Source organism: Clupea harengus, unplaced genomic scaffold (genome assembly GCF_900700415.2).
Source record: "Clupea harengus unplaced genomic scaffold, Ch_v2.0.2, whole genome shotgun sequence".
Classification (NCBI taxonomy): Eukaryota; Metazoa; Chordata; class Actinopteri; order Clupeiformes; family Clupeidae; genus Clupea; species Clupea harengus.
The window spans coordinates 9,464-17,976 of record NW_024880534.1 but is presented as its reverse complement, the minus strand read 5'-3'; the positions used below and the strand labels follow the sequence as shown (position 1 = coordinate 17,976).

The 8,513-nt window shown below is 40.8% G+C and overlaps 2 long non-coding RNA genes across 2 annotated transcripts; both read right to left on the bottom strand.

Annotated features, from left to right (window-relative positions):
- Positions 1-3,828: 3,828 nt before the first annotated feature.
- On the bottom strand, positions 3,829-6,247 carry LOC122132349. The gene is made up of 4 exons (XR_006152200.1): positions 6,207-6,247; positions 5,745-5,807; positions 5,265-5,327; positions 3,829-4,026 (listed from the first exon to the last, which is right to left on the bottom strand). It is a non-coding gene; the product is annotated as an uncharacterized LOC122132349 (long non-coding RNA).
- Positions 6,248-7,340: 1,093 nt separating this feature from the next.
- Positions 7,341-8,513, bottom strand: LOC122132348. The gene is made up of 3 exons (XR_006152199.1): positions 8,450-8,513; positions 7,840-7,902; positions 7,341-7,538 (listed from the first exon to the last, which is right to left on the bottom strand). It is a non-coding gene; the product is annotated as an uncharacterized LOC122132348 (long non-coding RNA).

The window sequence follows — 8,513 nt, the reverse complement described above, 5'->3', positions numbered from 1 at the left end:
CATTAACTCTGACAGTTGTCACTCAGTAACTCTGACAGCTGTAACTCTGTACCTTGATAACTGTCACTAAGTAACTATGAGAGCTGTGACTCAATTCTGAGCAGAATTTGAATGAGGTGATTTCTTAACCAGGTGATGTAGCAGATGTTGGCACAAAACCCAACACTGGGTGCAGTGGTGATCAACAGAGGGGTCTGAAATTAAATAAACATCATAATGACTTTATATCAGATGAAGAGCACTTTGGAGCCCTACAACTGAATGACTATCTAAGAGAGTAGACTATTCTTCAATAACCGTTAGAGCTGTCACTAAGTGACTATGAGATGTGTACCTGTGAGATGTGTACCTGTGAGAGCTGTAACTCTGAGAGTGGTGAATCAGTAACTCTGACAGCTGTAACTCAGTAACTATGAGAACTGTAACTTTGTAACTCTGGTAGTGATGACTAAATTCTGAGCAGACTCTGAATGTGGTGATTTCAGAACAGAACCAGCACTGGGTCCAGTGGTGGTCAACAGAGGGTCTAAAATTAGATGATTTCTTACCAGGTGATGTAGCCGATGTTGGCTTATGCCCAACACTGGGTGCAGTTGTGATCAACAGAGGGTCTGAAATTAAATAAACATTATAATGACTTTATATTATCATCAGATGAAGAGCACTTTGGAGCCTTATAACTGAATGACTATCTAAGAGAATAGAGTATTCTTCCACACAATTATTTTAATTAGTTTCAAAAACGAAGTTTAGAAAGTGAAGCTAACTCAGACAAAAACAGCACTGGGACCAGATCAGGGCAAGAGTCAAGTGATCTCAGGAGTTGTGATTCAATAATCTTTAGAGCTGTCACTCAGTAACTGTGAGAGGTATACCTGTGTGAGCTCAAACTCTGAGAGCTGTCACTCAGTAACTATGAGAGGTGTACCTGTTTGAGAGGTAACTCTGTTAGTCTGAGAGGTGTGACTCAGTAACTCTGAGAGCTGTAACTCAATTCTAGGCAGACTATGACTGAGGTGATTTCTTACCAGGTGATGTAGCAGATGTTGACATATGCTCAACACTGGGTGCAGTGGTGATCAACAGAGAGTCTGAAATAAAAAAAAAACATCATTATGACTTTATATTATCATCAGATGAAGAGCACTATGGAGCCCTATAACTGAATGACTATCTAAGAGAGTAGACTATTCTTCAATAACTGTTAGAGTTGTCACTAAGTAACTATGAGAGGTGTACCTGTGAGAGCTGTAACTCTGAGACTGGTGACTCAGTAACTCTGACAGCTGTAACTCAGTAACTCGGAGAGTTGTAACTCAGTAACTCGGAGATCTATAACTCAGTAACTCTGGGAGTGACGACTCAATTCTAGGCAGATTCTGAATGAGGTGATTTCTTACCAGGTGATGTAGCAGATGTTGACATATGACCAACACTGGGTGCATTGGTTGACAACAGATGTTCTGAAATTAAATAAACTTCATAATGACCTTATATTATCATCAGATGAAGAGCACTTTGCAGCCCTACAACTGAATGACTATCTAAGAGAGTAGACTCTTCTTCAATAACTGTTAGAGCTGTCACTAAGTAACTATGAGAGGTGTACCTGTGAGAGCTGTAACTCGGAGAGTTGTGACTCAGTAATTTAGAGAGCTGTAACACTCTAACTCTGGGAGTGTTGACTCAGTAACTCTGAGAGCTGTGACTCAATTCCGAGCAGATTTTGAATGAGGTGATTTCTTACCAGGTGATGTAGCAGGTGTTGACACAGACCCAGCACTAGGTGCATTGGTGCTCAACAGAGGGCCTGAAATTAAATAAACGTCATCATGACTTTATATTATCATCAGATGAACAGCACTATGGAGCCCTATGAAAAAAACGACTTTCTAAAAGAGTAGATTATTCTTCCACACAATTTATTTCAATTAGTTTCAAAATGTAAGTTCAGAGAGTGAAGCTAACTCAGACAAAAACAGCACTGGGACCACATCAGGGCAAGAGTCAAGTGATCTCAGGAGTTGTGATTCAATAATCTTTAGAGCTGTCACTCAGTAACTATGAGAGGTATATACCTGCGTGAGCTCTAACTCTGAGAGCTGTCACTCAGTAACTATGAGAGGTGTACCTGTGTGAGAGGTAACCCTGTAAGTCTGAGAGCTGTCACTCAGTAACTCTTAGAGCTGTGACTCAATTCTAGGCAGACTCTGAATGAGGTGATTTCTTACCAAGGTGATGTAGCAGTTGTTGACATATGCCCAACATTGGTTGCAGTGGTGATCAACAGAGGGTCTGAAATGAAATAAACATCATAATGACTTTATATCATCATGAGATGAGCAGCACTTTGGAGCCCTATAATTGAATGTCTATCTAAGAGAGTAGACTATTCTTCAATACTAGTTAAAGCTGTCACTAAGTGACTATGAGATGTGTACCTGTGAGAGCTGTAAGTCTGAGAGTGGTGAATAAGTAACTCTGACAGCTGTAACTCAGTAACTATGAGAACTGTCACTCAGTAACTATGAGAACTGTAACTTTGTAACTCTGGGAGTGGTGACTCATTAACTCTGACAGTTGTCACTCAGTAACTCTGACAGCTGTAACTCTGTACCTCTGATAACTGTCACTAAGTAACTATGAGAGCTGTGACTCAATTCTGAGCAGAATTTGAATGAGGTGATTTCTTACCAGGTGATGTAGCAGATGTTGGCACAAACCCAACACTGGGTGCAGTGGTGATCAACAGAGGGTCTGAAATTAAATAAACATCATAATGACTTTATATCAGATGAAGAGCACTTTGGAGCCCTACAACTGAATGACTATCTAAGAGAGTAGACTATTCTTCAATAACCGTTAGAGCTGTCACTAAGTGACTATGAGATGTGTACCTGTGAGATGTGTACCTGTGAGAGCTGTAACTCTGAGAGTGGTGAATCAGTAACTCTGACAGCTGTAACTCAGTAACTATGAGAACTGTAACTTTGTAACTCTGGGAGTGACGACTAAATTCTGAGCAGACTCTGAATGTGGTGATTTCAGAACAGAACCAGCACTGGGTCCAGTGGTGGTCAACAGAGGGTCTAAAATTAGATGATTTCTTACCAGGTGATGTAGCCGATGTTGGCTTATGCCCAACACTGGGTGCAGTTGTGATCAACAGAGGGTCTGAAATTAAATAAACATTATAATGACTTTATATTATCATCAGATGAAGAGCACTTTGGAGCCTTATAACTGAATGACTATCTAAGAGAATAGAGTATTCTTCCACACAATTATTTTAATTAGTTTCAAAAACGAAGTTTAGAAAGTGAAGCTAACTCAGACAAAAACAGCACTGGGACCAGATCAGGGCAAGAGTCAAGTGATCTCAGGAGTTGTGATTCAATAATCTTTAGAGCTGTCACTCAGTAACTGTGAGAGGTATACCTGTGTGAGCTCAAACTCTGAGAGCTGTCACTCAGTAACTATGAGAGGTGTACCTGTTTGAGAGGTAACTCTGTTAGTCTGAGAGGTGTGACTCAGTAACTCTGAGAGCTGTAACTCAATTCTAGGCAGACTATGACTGAGGTGATTTCTTACCAGGTGATGTAGCAGATGTTGACATATGCTCAACACTGGGTGCAGTGGTGATCAACAGAGAGTCTGAAATAAAAAAAAAACATCATTATGACTTTATATTATCATCAGATGAAGAGCACTATGGAGCCCTATAACTGAATGACTATCTAAGAGAGTAGACTATTCTTCAATAACTGTTAGAGTTGTCACTAAGTAACTATGAAAGGTGTACCTGTGAGAGCTGTAACTCTGAGACTGGTGACTCAGTAACTCTGACAGCTGTAACTCAGTAACTCGGAGAGTTGTAACTCAGTAACTCGGAGATCTATAACTCAGTAACTCTGGGAGTGACGACTCAATTCTAGGCAGATTCTGAATGAGGTGATTTCTTACCAGGTGATGTAGCAGATGTTGACATATGACCAACACTGGGTCCAGTGGTTGTCAACAGAGGGTCTGAAATTAAATACAAATCATAATAACTTTATATTATCATCAGATGAAGAGCACTTTGCAGCCCTACAACTGAATGACTATCTAAGAGAGTAGACTCTTCTTCAATAACTGTTAGAGCTGTCACTACGTAACTATGAGAGGTGTACCTGTGAGAGCTGTAACTCGGAGAGTTGTGACTCAGTAATTCAGAGAGCTGTAACACTGTAACTCTGGGAGTGGTGACTCAGTAACTCTGGGAGTGACGACTCAATTCTAGGCAGACTCTGAATGAGGTGATTTCTTACCAGGTGATGTAGCAGGTGTTGACAACACAGCACTAGGTGCATTGGTGCTCAACAGAGGGCCTGAAATTAAATAAACGGCATCATGACTTCATATAATCATCAGATGAACGGCACTATGGAGCCCTATGACAAAACGACTTTCTAAAAGAGTTGACTATTCTTCCACACAATTTATTTCAATTAGTTTCAAAATCTAAGTTCAGAGAGTGAAGCTAACTCAGACAAAAACAGCACTGGGACCACATCAGGGCAAGAGTTAAGTGATCTCAGGAGTTGTGATTCAATAATCTTTAGAGCTTTCACTCAGTAACTGTGAGAGGTGTACCTGTGTGAGCTCTAACTCTGAGAGCTATCACTCAGTAACTATGAGAGGTGTACCTGTGTGAGCTATAACTCTGAGAGCTATCACTCAGTAACTATGAGAGGTGTACCTGTGTGAACTCTAACTCTGAGAGCTGTCACTCAGTAACTATGAGAGGTGTACCTGTTTGAGAGGTAACTTTGTAAGTCTGACAGTGGTGACTCAGTAACTCTGAGAGCTGTCACTCAGTAACTCTGAGAGCTGTGACTCAATTCTAGGCAGATTCTGAATGAGGTGATTTCTTACCAGGTGATGTAGCAGATGTTGACATATGACCAACACTGGGTGCATTGGTTGACAACAGATGTTCTGAAATTAAATAAACTTCATAATGACCTTATATTATCATCAGATGAAGAGCACTTTGCAGCCCTACAACTGAATGACTATCTAAGAGAGTAGACTCTTCTTCAATAACTGTTAGAGCTGTCACTAAGTAACTATGAGAGGTGTACCTGTGAGAGCTGTAACTCGGAGAGTTGTGACTCAGTAATTTAGAGAGCTGTAACACTCTAACTCTGGGAGTGTTGACTCAGTAACTCTGAGAGCTGTGACTCAATTCCGAGCAGATTTTGAATGAGGTGATTTCTTACCAGGTGATGTAGCAGGTGTTGACACAGACCCAGCACTAGGTGCATTGGTGCTCAACAGAGGGCCTGAAATTAAATAAACGTCATCATGACTTTATATTATCATCAGATGAACAGCACTATGGAGCCCTATGAAAAAAACGACTTTCTAAGAGTAGATTATTCTTCCACACAATTTATTTCAATTAGTTTCAAAATGTAAGTTCAGAGAGTGAAGCTAACTCAGACAAAAACAGCACTGGGACCAGATCAGGGCAAGAGTCAAGTAATCTCAGGAGTTGTGATTCAATAATCTTTAGAGCTGTCACTCAGTAACTATGAGAGGTATACCTGCGTGAGCTCTAACTCTGAGAGCTGTCACTCAGTAACTATGAGAGGTGTACCTGTGTGAGAGGTAACCCTGTAAGTCTGAGAGCTGTCACTCAGTAACTCTTAGAGCTGTGACTCAATTCTAGGCAGACTCTGAATGAGGTGATTTCTTACCAGGTGATGTAGCAGTTGTTGACATATGCCCAACATTGGTTGCAGTGGTGATCAACAGAGGGTCTGAAATGAAATAAACATCATAATGACTTTATATCATCATGAGATGAGCAGCACTTTGGAGCCCTATAATTGAATGTCTATCTAAGAGAGTAGACTATTCTTCAATACTAGTTAAAGCTGTCACTAAGTGACTATGAGATGTGTACCTGTGAGAGCTGTAAGTCTGAGAGTGGTGAATAAGTAACTCTGACAGCTGTAACTCAGTAACTATGAGAACTGTCACTCAGTAACTATGAGAACTGTAACTTTGTAACTCTGGGAGTGGTGACTCATTAACTCTGACAGTTGTCACTCAGTAACTCTGACAGCTGTAACTCTGTACCTCTGATAACTGTCACTAAGTAACTATGAGAGCTGTGACTCAATTCTGAGCAGAATTTGAATGAGGTGATTTCTTACCAGGTGATGTAGCAGATGTTGGCACAAACCCAACACTGGGTGCAGTGGTGATCAACAGAGGGTCTGAAATTAAATAAACATCATAATGACTTTATATCAGATGAAGAGCACTTTGGAGCCCTACAACTGAATGACTATCTAAGAGAGTAGACTATTCTTCAATAACCGTTAGAGCTGTCACTAAGTGACTATGAGATGTGTACCTGTGAGATGTGTACCTGTGAGAGCTGTAACTCTGAGAGTGGTGAATCAGTAACTCTGACAGCTGTAACTCAGTAACTATGAGAACTGTAACTTTGTAACTCTGGGAGTGACGACTAAATTCTGAGCAGACTCTGAATGTGGTGATTTCAGAACAGAACCAGCACTGGGTCCAGTGGTGGTCAACAGAGGGTCTAAAATTAGATGATTTCTTACCAGGTGATGTAGCCGATGTTGGCTTATGCCCAACACTGGGTGCAGTTGTGATCAACAGAGGGTCTGAAATTAAATAAACATTATAATGACTTTATATTATCATCAGATGAAGAGCACTTTGGAGCCTTATAACTGAATGACTATCTAAGAGAATAGAGTATTCTTCCACACAATTATTTTAATTAGTTTCAAAAACGAAGTTTAGAAAGTGAAGCTAACTCAGACAAAAACAGCACTGGGACCAGATCAGGGCAAGAGTCAAGTGATCTCAGGAGTTGTGATTCAATAATCTTTAGAGCTGTCACTCAGTAACTGTGAGAGGTATACCTGTGTGAGCTCAAACTCTGAGAGCTGTCACTCAGTAACTATGAGAGGTGTACCTGTTTGAGAGGTAACTCTGTTAGTCTGAGAGGTGTGACTCAGTAACTCTGAGAGCTGTAACTCAATTCTAGGCAGACTATGACTGAGGTGATTTCTTACCAGGTGATGTAGCAGATGTTGACATATGCTCAACACTGGGTGCAGTGGTGATCAACAGAGAGTCTGAAATAAAAAAAAAAACATCATTATGACTTTATATTATCATCAGATGAAGAGCACTATGGAGCCCTATAACTGAATGACTATCTAAGAGAGTAGACTATTCTTCAATAACTGTTAGAGTTGTCACTAAGTAACTATGAAGGTGTACCTGTGAGAGCTGTAACTCTGAGACTGGTGACTCAGTAACTCTGACAGCTGTAACTCAGTAACTCGGAGAGTTGTAACTCAGTAACTCGGAGATCTATAACTCAGTAACTCTGGGAGTGACGACTCAATTCTAGGCAGATTCTGAATGAGGTGATTTCTTACCAGGTGATGTAGCAGATGTTGACATATGACCAACACTGGGTCCAGTGGTTGTCAACAGAGGGTCTGAAATTAAATACAAATCATAATAACTTTATATTATCATCAGATGAAGAGCACTTTGCAGCCCTACAACTGAATGACTATCTAAGAGAGTAGACTCTTCTTCAATAACTGTTAGAGCTGTCACTACGTAACTATGAGAGGTGTACCTGTGAGAGCTGTAACTCGGAGAGTTGTGACTCAGTAATTCAGAGAGCTGTAACACTGTAACTCTGGGAGTGGTGACTCAGTAACTCTCGCGAGAGTACGACGATCTACTTTGACGACTCAATCTAGGCAGACTCTGAATGAGGTGATTTCTTACCAGGTGATGTAGCAGGTGTTGACACAGACCCAGCACTAGGTGCATTGGTGCTCAACAGAGGGCCTGAAATTAAATAAACGGCATCATGACTTCATATAATCATCAGATGAACGGCACTATGGAGCCCTATGACAAAACGACTTTCTAAAAGAGTTGACTATTCTTCCACACAATTTATTTCAATTAGTTTCAAAATCTAAGTTCAGAGAGTGAAGCTAACTCAGACAAAAACAGCACTGGGACCACATCAGGGCAAGAGTTAAGTGATCTCAGGAGTTGTGATTCAATAATCTTTAGAGCTTTCACTCAGTAACTGTGAGAGGTGTACCTGTGTGAGCTCTAACTCTGAGAGCTATCACTCAGTAACTATGAGAGGTGTACCTGTGTGAGCTATAACTCTGAGAGCTATCACTCAGTAACTATGAGAGGTGTACCTGTGTGAACTCTAACTCTGAGAGCTGTCACTCAGTAACTATGAGAGGTGTACCTGTTTGAGAGGTAACTTTGTAAGTCTGACAGTGGTGACTCAGTAACTCTGAGAGCTGTCACTCAGTAACTCTGAGAGCTGTGACTCAATTCTAGGCAGATTCTGAATGAGGTGATTTCTTACCAGGTGATGTAGCAGATGTTGACATATGACCAACACTGGGTGCATTGGTTGACAACAGATGTTC